A 12,381-nucleotide genomic window follows, 5' to 3' on the forward strand; every position below is an offset into this window, starting at 1 on the left:
ACGTAGCCTAAATAAAGGCAACAGTATACCGCTGTTTAAAAGTCATAAAACGATGAGAAAAAACAAGTCCGGGGTACAATCTGAAAATGAAGGAAAGACGTCAAATGTAAGAGGAAAACAAGGAAACAACAGAAACACAAAAGTGCAACAAAACACCAAACGAAAATGCAACACACACAGAAAAAGTAAATCCCCAAAATACTCCAAAACTCCAAGGGAAATTCAAAACGAAACGATGGCTAAATCAAGATCTGAAACAAATCAAACGAATGGATAATAAATGTCATATTCCGGACTTGGTACGGGCATTTTCCTAAATAAAAAATAGTGGATTGAACCTGGTTTTGTAGCTAGCCAAACCTCTCACTTGTATGACAGTTGCATTCAAATTCAGAAACGAACTATAAGATAACAGCTGCAATATTCCTGACTTGGTACAGGAAATTATTAGAATAAAATGGTGCGTTATACATGGTTTTGTGGCTAGCAAAACCTCCCGCTTTTATGACAATGTTAAATATAATATTAAAATGACAACATTACATGATAGGGCTAAACAAAGTGATGTATTAATAGTAATTTTTGGTCTGTTTTATACAATTGCCAAATAAAATTGATCATTATGTAACAAAATGGATCTAAGTATAAATTTAATACTAAACAGAAAACAATAAGCTTGTGGCCAAGATGTAATGCCACAAACATGAGGTGTCAATATTTATTTTTTTTAGTACACCAGATCCGGGTTTCGACAATAAATGTCTCTTCAGTGATGTTAGGGATCGAAACGGTATTTGGAAGGCCAAAAAATTCACCTTCAATTTAATATAGACTCTTGAATTTTAAGAGTCAATATAGGATTAGCGGATCATATAAACCGGAGGGAAAATATGATACAAGCCCAAACGAAAAAATATAAACAGGTCTAAATTAAAAACTACGTTCAAACCTATGATTGTGTTGGATAAAAATCGCATTTTTTTGGATGAATTTCACTTTTACACATCAAAAGATGATTCTCTTTCGCTTATTGAAAAAAATAACTGTGGCACGTTAACGATTCAACTTCCCAAAAGCTACACATTGGACGGAGAATGTGCACTGCTAGAGTTATCGTTCGTTCCAAAATTTCAAAAACCAACGAGACAGGGCTTTTGATCTGACTTCATGATCATCACGTTCCTCCGGGAAATTTCTCTGCCGATACTTCAAAGAACGATGATATCGCAAACATCATATATAACAAGCCAATTTACCTTAAAGTCACCATGAACAGAGTGCACCGAATCGAATTCGTCTTTAGGGACTATAATCTCAAGGTATGTAGCCCGAAGGGTGATCACCTGTTTCCTTTGCTGCATTTTCGCATTCGCCATTGGTGTCCAGAAAGAATCGTGTGGTTGTACAAGAAAAGGCAGCCACTGTTTGGAGAAATACAGAAACCCGTGCTTCCACAAGTCATTTTTTTCAGCGGTTTCCGAGGTCAATTTAGAAAGTGACGACTTTTGTCGAACCCAACAAAAAGAATATGATCATTTTGGTTAATCTGATGTCTACGTCGGCTAAATATTCAAGAATCAACGATCTATAGTTATTTACAAGAAGCCTTCATATTGTGCCCAACAGGTGATATTCACCATAGCACTATGCAAACAATGCGTCTTATGGAAGTGTTTCTTTGTTTCACAACAAACTGGAAGATGATTTGATAAGTTTATGTCAACTAATAAACGTCAGTTCAAACATTATGACGTCGCTGATATGTCCGGGTCAGAGAAATTAAAGCCGGGTCGACGCATTTGACGTCACAAACCCATGATATGCAATTTTATCAAGAGATGAGCTGAGTAATTTAGACACTTTGACAACCGATATATACAAGTAATTATTCATTGCCATTGAAGTAAATGCATTCGGTCAACATTTTCCCCTTCATAATGTGTATGGAAAAAAGCAAATTGTGTCAATATTTGTGGAATTGATATTATTTTTGGCTGTAAGATCACTGCAAATATTTCAAATATAAACTCATATTTATATAGCTTTTACTTTTCAGCTTAAATCACCTGGATGTGTAATAACATCAGTTTTGTAGAACGAACCGGAGCTCATTTCAATATCGGAGCACAGCTGTGGAGGTATCTTCCAATTAAGGGTCTGGATATTAGAAATAGACATAAATACTCATAGAAATAAACAGAACAGCCGAGACCATCTAAAAAATGAATTTCACATAAGGGAATTTAAACAGACCTATGATATTTTGTGATTTATATAGTGAGATGTGGAAGGATTGCCAATGAGATAACAAACAACTACTAAAATGCAGGCTCCTTACCTGGGACAGACATATATAGAAAACGGCGGTATTTAACGGGTTTGTGAACGCTCAACACTTCCGACCCTTTGCCATAAACGGTAAAGCCCAACATATAAGAACCATTTGTAAGAATAAGCTGGAAATGGCTTCCATCATCATATTATCTCGAATCACACACATGACACAACGTACCGATCTAAGAGTACCAAAATTTACTCACAATTCCTACAGTTCACAGCAACTAATAAAACAGTCAAGTTTTTGCAAGCTTTAATATTATTCAGCATACATTTAACCTATTTTATGTAAATACGTTATAACCAGTTGAGAAAAGCTCGATGTAAAAATATGAATACCGACAGGATATATGACATTAAGTGTAATAAAGACAGTATTCAAATAAACTTACTGTATATTTCATTTCTCAACTGATACAATGTAACCTATTCAAAAAAGTTTATTTAATAGATCTAACGGTTTATATGGATAGCATCTGAATGTTAAATCATAGACTTCGCTTCAAATACAATACAGTTATCTCCTTAGCACTATGACATGGATGATCTTTCTTGGTATACAACATGTTATCAATCAAATAATGTCAATTTTTACAGTTTCCAAAGACAACGCCTTTAAGTTTGATTAAGGTTAAAACATTTGCAACATCCATGTAAATAAAACAGGTCTATTTCAAGGTGTGACATATATATAGCTGTCGTTGAACTGTAACCAACTTTATAAACCACTGCTGTAGTCGCCTGCTCAACGTATTCACAAGTACACCCAGCACATCTAATAGCTTGACTGAAAGAAATAAAACAAAAATGGTATGTAAAACGACGGTCAAATTGCAACAATCGATTCAGAAAACAAATCAAGGAAACAAAACAAAACTGAAAAAGAAATCGCATAAATTTCAGAAGAGAAACCACGTGCGATGACAGGGTAAATGAAATCATCGCACAAGTATATGGGTCATTATAAAAAAAAAGTGCAAATTTTGACGAGATAATATTTTGAAAAATGAAGTCATTGTTTAAAACATTTAAATTTGTCCTGCTATTCTATAGTATGGTAGCAACGATATTCAGAAATATGCAATGGGGAAAAATGAAGAATTCCTTCAATTTAAACAATTTTATGTCATCCTTTGATAGGATCGTTTCAATAGTGTTGCCAATTTAAAGCATACATTTAGGTACTAAATATTATTTTAAATTACGACTTATTGCCATTATTCATATAGCTGTGCATTCTATTCAAACATAAATTTCAGAATACATTGTCGTAAAAAAGTTAGCTGTCCTAATTATGGCCGTAGTAAATACTAAAAAATACACTTAAGCTGAATATATGTGAATTGTATAAGATTAAATGATAATAATATACCTAATCCTTCGTACACGACCAAAAAAAACACTTTTATTTCTGAATAAAAATAAAAAATGTCGCATTTTTGTAAAGTAACACCACTGACCCTTCAGTTACACTAATGACACAAAGACATCACATTTTAAATTTTACCTTTATTATGTACTCATACCTGCCAACTGTCACTATTAGCGGGGGATTTCCCCCATAGAGGCTCCCATATTGAAATTTTTAAAGAGCAGTTATGTCCACAATTTTAACAAAACAATTATTTTTACAATGAATTGATGCTTATAAAAGTATGAAGAAGCCAAAAAACAACATTACACTGTATTTGAAGGCCCCTTGAAGTTTTTTTTAGGAGTATGGCATCCATCTTGCACACAAAACCCCCACGGGCATTTTGAAAACTTGACAGGTATGTGTACTGAACACATTAAAGTCAAGAACACCGAGCAATAGAAAAAGATGAAAAAAATAAGTCTTAGACTAAAATATCTCAAATTATGTAAAATAACATCAACAACTAAAATGTCAATAGTGTTACTAAATAATGTCATTGGTGTTACAAATGTTAGCCAAAAAAAAGTCCCATGAAATTGTGTCTTCTTGAACTATATTTCACAGTTCATCTGTGTAATTTCGTTCACGGGACAGAATATCACATTTATAAATTATAAAATAGTGTCTCCCTTGTTGAAAAATTGTCCCTAGTACTTGGACATAATTTCATGGATTTTATGAAAAATTAATAATTTTGCAATCATTGAAATGTTTCTTTAATCAATTAGTTAAATCATAAATGAAATTTAAATCAAGACAACACAGATGTAAACACAAATGGAAAATGGTCAATATAAACAGCTATATGACTTTTTGTGTGATGGTCAATACCCTCCATAGTTTAATAACAATGAAAGAAGATCATTCAGGAAGAAGGCCAAGCAATTTAAAATTAAAAACAATGAAATGTTTTATATACATGTTGACAAAAAAACACAGGAGAAAACATTAAAACTTGTTATTCATATAAAGGACAAAATGAAACAGGTGTTGTACCTATGCCATAATGAGAGTGGATGCCACCTTCGGGTTAATAAGTCCTGTTAAAACAATTCATTGTTTCCTACTGTATATTTAAAAAAAATGTTGATTTAGTCTTATAATTTTTTGTAAATTAAATTATATGGTATTAGACAAGACTTTTATGCAATTTGGACATGATTTCACTTTGAAAAAAATTCAACAAAGGTCAAAATAGAATATCTTTTCAAAGGACACTTTTACATAGAAGTGGGCAATATTTTATAATAAAATTCTGTCCTGGACAAAATTTCACATGTCATATTCGTAACATTTTGTCCATGGGACATCATTTCATGGGGGACACTATTTAATCCATTACCAGCATACATCAGTTTGTGAAAACTTTGTATATGTAATAAATGATATTGTTAAAACATTGTTAAATAAGTATAGTCTTTCATAAATCATATGATGTTTCGCTTGTTAAGTATGAAAGAAACACAAAACAATGCTGAAACAAAACAAAAAAACTCTATGGAAAATCTGAAACTAAAAATTGATATGTAAAAAGAAAGTCTACAAATTAAACCATAGTTCATGTTTTATATCGTATTTCAATATTCCAGAATCATGAAAGTCACATGTTAAATATGTGAATTTGCATAAGATCGATTTATGCCAGACGCAGTTGATCTGGCCCGTCTCGGCTTTACATTCTTTATAATTTAGAAAGAAACATTGATAAAACAAAACTTAATACTAACCTGCATTGTTCCTGGAAGAATATTTGTAGCAATGGATATCCGGAGTATGTGTCATTAAACTGTACTATCTCCCTCAATCCGTTAGATATACTGTCCCAGAAGTGAGGAGCTCGAATTACAGGAAATCTAAACAAAATATACAAAAAGTTAGAAAATGAAGTGGTCTACATTTAATACGTGATTAGTTACTTGAATCACATGAAATTATTAAATAAATCTGAAAAAAAAAATAATTCAATACCCAGACCATTTACATGATGTATTAGTAAACGAACGATATTTTATTCTTGATATCATCTGATAGTCTGAAAATAAATTTGTTTCCAGTATCTACTTGTTGTCAATTCAGTACTGTTCAGAAATTTGCATGCTGTCAATCAAGCACTGTCGATAAGGAAATGTCTGATCCAAGTCATGAATATGACAGATGTTTTCCATTCGTTTTAAGTGTTTGATTTTGTCATTTGATTAAGAACTTTCCTTTTTGAATTTTCCTCAGACTTTGGTATTTTTTTTTATTTTACTTGTTACAGCTTCTGAATAGTCTGAACATACACTGAAAATATTTCTATGGATGGCAAGCTGATTGTCTGAACAGTAATAGATTTACAGCAATGGATAGGTCTGAAAATTGACAGAAAACTGAACATGACAAAATACATTTGTATGTCAATATGTTTGAGACATTCAACAGCTGTGCATGTCAAAGTTGTTTTTTAAGTGCAATCTTTAATTTTGGGTTCTTTTTAATGCTATTTAAAATACTGCTTCAATATCTGTGAAGGCTTCATTTTGATATGCATTTCATCATCAGATACACTAGATAATTAGGAGGGAAACAGAATAGATGACCCTTCTTGAGCAATGACAACAAAGCCGGAGGATGTAGAGGGCCCCCTTTTGGATCTCAAATAAAAAATGAAAAAAACACGTGTTTCACGAAGTATAATAATTTTGGTATAAAATCTTCAAAAATCATTTTTCGCCACGATCCTCTCGGGCCAACCATTTTTTTCATTTCTTTCCTAGAAAGCACATTATTCAATAAATGCAACATATAGTACTTTACACGCATTTGATTTGTTTAAGCATCTATTTTATTAAACAACTTACGATTGACAGCAGCCATGATTGTGTAGATTGGATGGTGTAGCTTGACGTTTTTTCCTGCCTACTCCTGCCAATGTGTTATTGCAGTTAAAACTACATTCATTTTCGGTCTGGAATCTTTCTTTCGTCGGTGTACGTTTCCTTGCACCATCTAGTAATATCTGTTCATACCTTGTACTGTCTATACTAAATATGGACGGGTAAAATTTGATGAGATTCTCACGTGTAATTTTGGTGTCCTCCGTTTCCTTGTGAAATCTGAAAATATGTAGGAACAATCAAGGAAAGCCTTCTGTAATCATAAGTAAAACGTGTTCGCTATTTACAGTTATCATAAGTAAAACGTGTTCACTTTCTACAGAAATCATTAGTAGAACGTGTTCACAATATATAACAATAACGAGTATAGAACGTGTCCACTGTTTATACAGTGGAGATTGCTTCTAATATCTCATCAAATCTATCAGAATCTGTCTGCCTGACAGATTCTGACAGTGTCAGGAGAAATGTTCTATGACAGTATGTGTCCATTGTTTATAGTAAACATAAATAGGAAGTGTTCATTGCTTAAAGTAATCATATTTAATAAAACGTGTTCATTGTTTAAAGTAAACATAAGTAGAATGTGTTCATTGTTTAAAGTAATCGTAGTAGAACGTGTTCATTGTTTAAAGTCATTATAAGTAAACGTGTTCATTGTTTAAAGTAATCGTAAGTAGAACTTGTTCATTGTTTAAAGTAATAATAAGTAGAACGTGTTCATTGTTTAAACGATCATAAGTAGGAAATAATAGTTCATTGTCTAAACTAATCATAAGTAGGAACAGTTCATTGTTTAAAGTAATCATATTTAATAAAACGTGTTCATTGTTTAAAGTAATCGTAAGTAAAACGTGTTCATTGTTAAAAGTAATCGTAAGTAGAACGTGTTCATTGTTTACAGTAATCGTAAAAAGAACGTGGTCATTGTTTAAAGTAATCATAAGTAGGACGTGTTCATTGTTTAAAGTAATCATATTTGACAAAACGTGTTCGGGAAGACATAAGACTTGTAAGTAGGAAGTGTTCATTGTTTAAAGTAATCGTAAGTAGAATGTGTTCATTGTTTAAAGTAATCGTAAGTAGAATGTGTGCATTGTTTAAAGTACTCGTAAGTAGAACGTGTTCATTGTTTAAAGTAATCATACATGTTTTTAATAAAACATGGTCATTGTTAAAAGTATTACAGTTATCATACGTAAAACGTGTTCGCTATTTACAGTTTTCACAAGTAGAACGTGTTCACTTTCTACAGCAATCATTAGTAGAACGTGTTCACAATATATAACAATAACGAGTATAGAACGTGTCCACTGTTTATACAGTGGAGATTGCTTCTAATATCTCATCAAATCTGTCAGAATCTGTCAGGAGAAATGTTCTATGACAGTATGTAGAACTGTCATCCTGACACCTTTTAGACAGTTTTAGCTAGAACAGTTCTAACCTAGAACTGTTTGGTCAATTCTACCTAGAACATATTTAGACAGTTCTACGACTAGATTATTTGGTCAGTTCTAATTATTCTAATTATAATTGATTTAGTCAGTTTTATCCATTGAACAGTTTTTTAAAATACCTCTTCTAAAATATGAATAAGTCAAAAGAATATAATATATGTTCAAAAATTCTCATCACAGCACTGTTTAAACATTTCTCGTTTTTTAGAACTTCTCTATATAATCGTGACAGGTTTGGTCAGTTATACGGCTAGAACAGTTTTAGACAGTTCTGCTGACAGTTCCGCGACGAGATTATGACAGTTCTACCCTAAAATTTATCCTGACAGTTCTAATAAGAACAGTGCTAGGGTAGACAACAGTTTAGAACAGTTCTATGGCAGGTTATTCTGACAGTTCAAAGAGAGGTTAGAAGTGATCTCCACTGTAGCAATCATAAGTAAAACGTGTTCACTATTTATGGTGATCATAAGTATTACGTGTTTATTGAATTGTCTACATCATTCATATATGTAAGTAGAACGTGTTCACTGTGTACTGTAATCATAAGTATATAGTATATAAAGTGTTTATGTCAATCAGACACAGAACTAGAACATGATTACTGAATTGAAAGTGATATCTGCAATCATAATCACAATGTTTAAAACGCAACAACAAAACAAATTAACATAGCATGGTTACTTACATAAACTCTCTATAACAAATTATTCCAACTAATACGAGTGTTGTTGCAATAAAAGTGAAAGCGACACCAACCTGTAAAGAAAAGAAAATGATGTGTTTAGTTGTCCTAATATATGGTGTCTATTTTAATGTAATACAGAAATACCGTTTCATTTTATAAAAAAGCTATCATAAATAAACGTATGGGTATCTTCATGAAATAATATCGGATTTTGGAACAAAACGAAAATTTGATGTGGGCATTTGACGTTTTTATGACTGCTATTCTTGATAAATTGTTTGGCTTTTTTTTTTTTGGAGGATAGAGTTTTAATGTAATGTCTTGATACAATAGTTGCACTCCTCAAATAATAAAGTATTTGTTCATATAACGTTGAAAAAAAAATCTAAGAAATATTTCTTTCATTACTGTTTTCCGTTTGCGTGTCTTATAACTGTTTATCCGTATAGTTTTTTCGTACAATTTGTCTGCACATTTTTTATTTTCCCTTCTTATGTATAACACACTGTTTGTGCTTACTTCGTCTCGGTAATGATTGTTATTACATTTTTCTCATTACCGTGTATGCGTTCGCTTCCCTCGCTAATGATTGTTCATAACCGTGTATCATACAGTGTGTGCGTTTGCTTGTCTCGGTAAAGATGGTTCCTTCATTTGACTCATTACAGTTTATGTGTTCGCAAGCCTCATTAAAGATTTCCTTACGCGTGTATCATATTTCGCGTTAATGGTTTCCTTATAGTTGTCGCATGTCAGTTTATGCGTTCAATTGTATTGTTAATGCATGTATTATACAGCGTTTTCGTGCATTTGATAAATTGATATTGGTTTCTACTTATATTGTTACAGACCTGTGTAATCCTGTCTGTCTCATGAATGTATGCACATGTATAACAAAGTGAGTGCGTTCGGGTGACTATTTAGTATGCGTCTCAATACATGTAGATGCCAATTTGTGTGTACATTTGTCTAATTACTGTTTGTCCGTCTTTTATTCATCTTTGTCACTTGAAATAGCTTGCAACTGTCTGGCTCTTTTTTCTCTATATTTGTTATATTTGTATGGAATATGAATGTTTTTATATCTTTCAACAGAAAAAGTTCAATACTTACCCATATTCTTCCACAGCATGAATCTCTCATTCTGCTTATATGTTTGTATTTATGCTCTTGCAATATCTAAAATATATTTGAATATTTTTTAGATCTAACATATATATATATATCATGATTAACGTGTACAACTGCCGTTGTTAGACAGGTTAGAGGGACTAATTACATATTTTCATACAATCATGGGAAGGAAGAAAACCAATTGGTCCAAACTGGCTCTAATAGCTCCCTGTTATAACATCCAGACGGAATATTAAATTTTGATATGAAAACCGGCAAAATATTAAAGGAAAACATAATATATCTCTTCTACATGACTAATGTGTTTAAAATAGAAAATGGCTTTAAATGTAAATTTATCTAAATAAGGTAAATAAGGAGGGTTTTGACATGACATGTTACAAGCTGACCGTATTTAATTGAACACATTCAAGATATTGTTCTTCTTTTCTCGTTGATAACTGAACACCACTTTTGACTAAATTCATGAGCAGCACTAGCTACAGTTTCCCTCGCGAAAAAAACTGGGATCTTTTTTCAATTTGTTACCCTTGTTTTCAAGAAGATTCCTATTATTTTTTAGCTAAATTGTTATGTTTCACACATGCTGTTTTTTAACCCTGTTTTACTATTGAATATTTACTTTTTTCTCAAGTGAAAGAAAAATTCAACTTCTATTTAACAAAAGAGGTTTCTATAATTGAATGGGGGATGAAATGGAATGAAATTTGACATATATCTTAGTAACAAGGACATCAACGCCATAATATGATTGATATTCTACTAATTAATGTATAATATTGTCTTGTATAAACATTTATGATCATCTTGGTATATTCTTATTCCCATATAATTCCATACATGTATTTGTACTTACTGTTTTTTGTTTGATTTAATTTTTCCAAGTTTTACTCGAATTCATCAAATATAAATAAATATGTCGCATCTTCACTAACAGTTCAGAAATTTTAAACATTTGTTCACCCGTGACTCAGCAATAAATGACTTTTTTATATTAACAATCCTATTACTTCCGAAATGTTTTTGAATGTTGGTTGGATGTATTTTTCCGTTTTGAAACATCTGACGTCTTTAAAATGATGTGAATTGTTTACGGAAATTTAACAATTATATTTATTGTTTTCTTACTTACATCCGGCTGTAACCGAACTTAATAACACATGTTTACGTTACCCTAGCTTCATGGTACATTAACTATTATTGTTATTCGATGAAGTGATAGATATATATAGAAGTTCACAGTTGGATGAAAACTAATTTGATGGGAATGAACAATCGATTGTATATAGTTTGATAATATTAGCGCACTCTGAACATGAAAAAGCCATGTTGTTGAATTGTTATTTTATTATTTAATAAAAAAAATTCAAAGTTTATTTATTAACTTCATTTTTTATATTTTTGCTTTACTGTTATAATAAGAATGGAATGGTGTTTTGAAAACTTTGAAATTGTGACAAATAGAAAAGAAAGGATATCGTCCTTTCATTACACAACATCGGTACTTGCACAACAAAAAACATGTAAAAGCAAAGTAACAGAGCTTTTATTGATGTTCTTCGTCTAAAATGTCTTCATCTCAAATGTCTTCATCTGAAATGTCTCCATCTCAGTCACAGTTTATTTTCCGTAAGATTTATTAGTAGATGTCTTATCTTATAACTTTTGTTTGTCTCCTTGGTCTTCGAATTTATTTTATTTTTAGATTTACTATGATGGTAAAGTTTGAACTGTTATTTACATTCAATATATATCAAAAATCATGTTATTATAATTCTTTTTAAATGTTTTTAAGTTAGCTTTTTATTAGTTTAAAAGGATTCTCAAAATCAACATATTCTTCTTTATCAATATGGAATTTTGTAAAAATATACCTAGTTTATATTCTTAATTCAGACACTGAATTTATTACTTTGAAAGATTCTTAAACAAAAGTTTTATTTCTTGACAAATTCTATAAAATTTAGATATAGTCTTACCGTTTTTCGAAAAATATTTATGAAACGATTGGAAATGTACGGACTTTTATATAAGTAGTTGCTATAGAAACTTTTCTACAAACATACCCACATTATTTTAGAAATTTTGAAATCACTTCTAAATTTGGTATAGAAAATCATCAATAGGAATAGGATTTTCAGTGTGGGACGATATAAGAGCTTACGAACCTAATTTGGGAAACCCTATTACACACGGGTTGTTAATTGTCCAAAATAAATATCAAAATTAGAAGAAAAAAAATATATTTCGCGAATCAGCATTCAAATAAGATTTATTTGTATCTTGAATGCCTTTGATCATGTGCATATATGATTCAAATTAGATTATTTAAATATTTTCATTAAAATACTCAAATTTGGCTATCACAATATTTTCTATGACACAAAATGTCATTTGTAGTTCTTCACTTATTCATCGAAAAACCTGAACCCACCAAACTACATATAACCAATGGAATTGTTTGTTATG

At 31.2% G+C, this 12,381-nt stretch overlaps 1 long non-coding RNA gene across 2 annotated transcripts; it reads right to left on the reverse strand.

The window, feature by feature from the left end:
* Window positions 1–2,573: 2,573 nt before the first annotated feature.
* LOC143058656 (uncharacterized) lies at window positions 2,574–11,127 on the reverse strand. Of its 2 annotated transcripts, none has more exons than XR_012973174.1 (6): window positions 11,045–11,127; window positions 9,892–9,957; window positions 8,779–8,849; window positions 6,595–6,849; window positions 5,482–5,607; window positions 2,574–3,124 (listed from the first exon to the last, which is right to left on the reverse strand). It is a non-coding gene; the product is annotated as an uncharacterized LOC143058656 (long non-coding RNA). The 2 variants fall into 2 exon arrangements; XR_012973173.1 differs by lacking the exon at window positions 11,045–11,127 and adding an exon at window positions 10,769–10,995.
* Between the last annotated feature and the right edge of the window lie 1,254 nt (window positions 11,128–12,381).

Source organism: Mytilus galloprovincialis, chromosome 14 (assembly GCF_965363235.1).
Source record: "Mytilus galloprovincialis chromosome 14, xbMytGall1.hap1.1, whole genome shotgun sequence".
Classification (NCBI taxonomy): domain Eukaryota; kingdom Metazoa; phylum Mollusca; class Bivalvia; order Mytilida; family Mytilidae; genus Mytilus; species Mytilus galloprovincialis.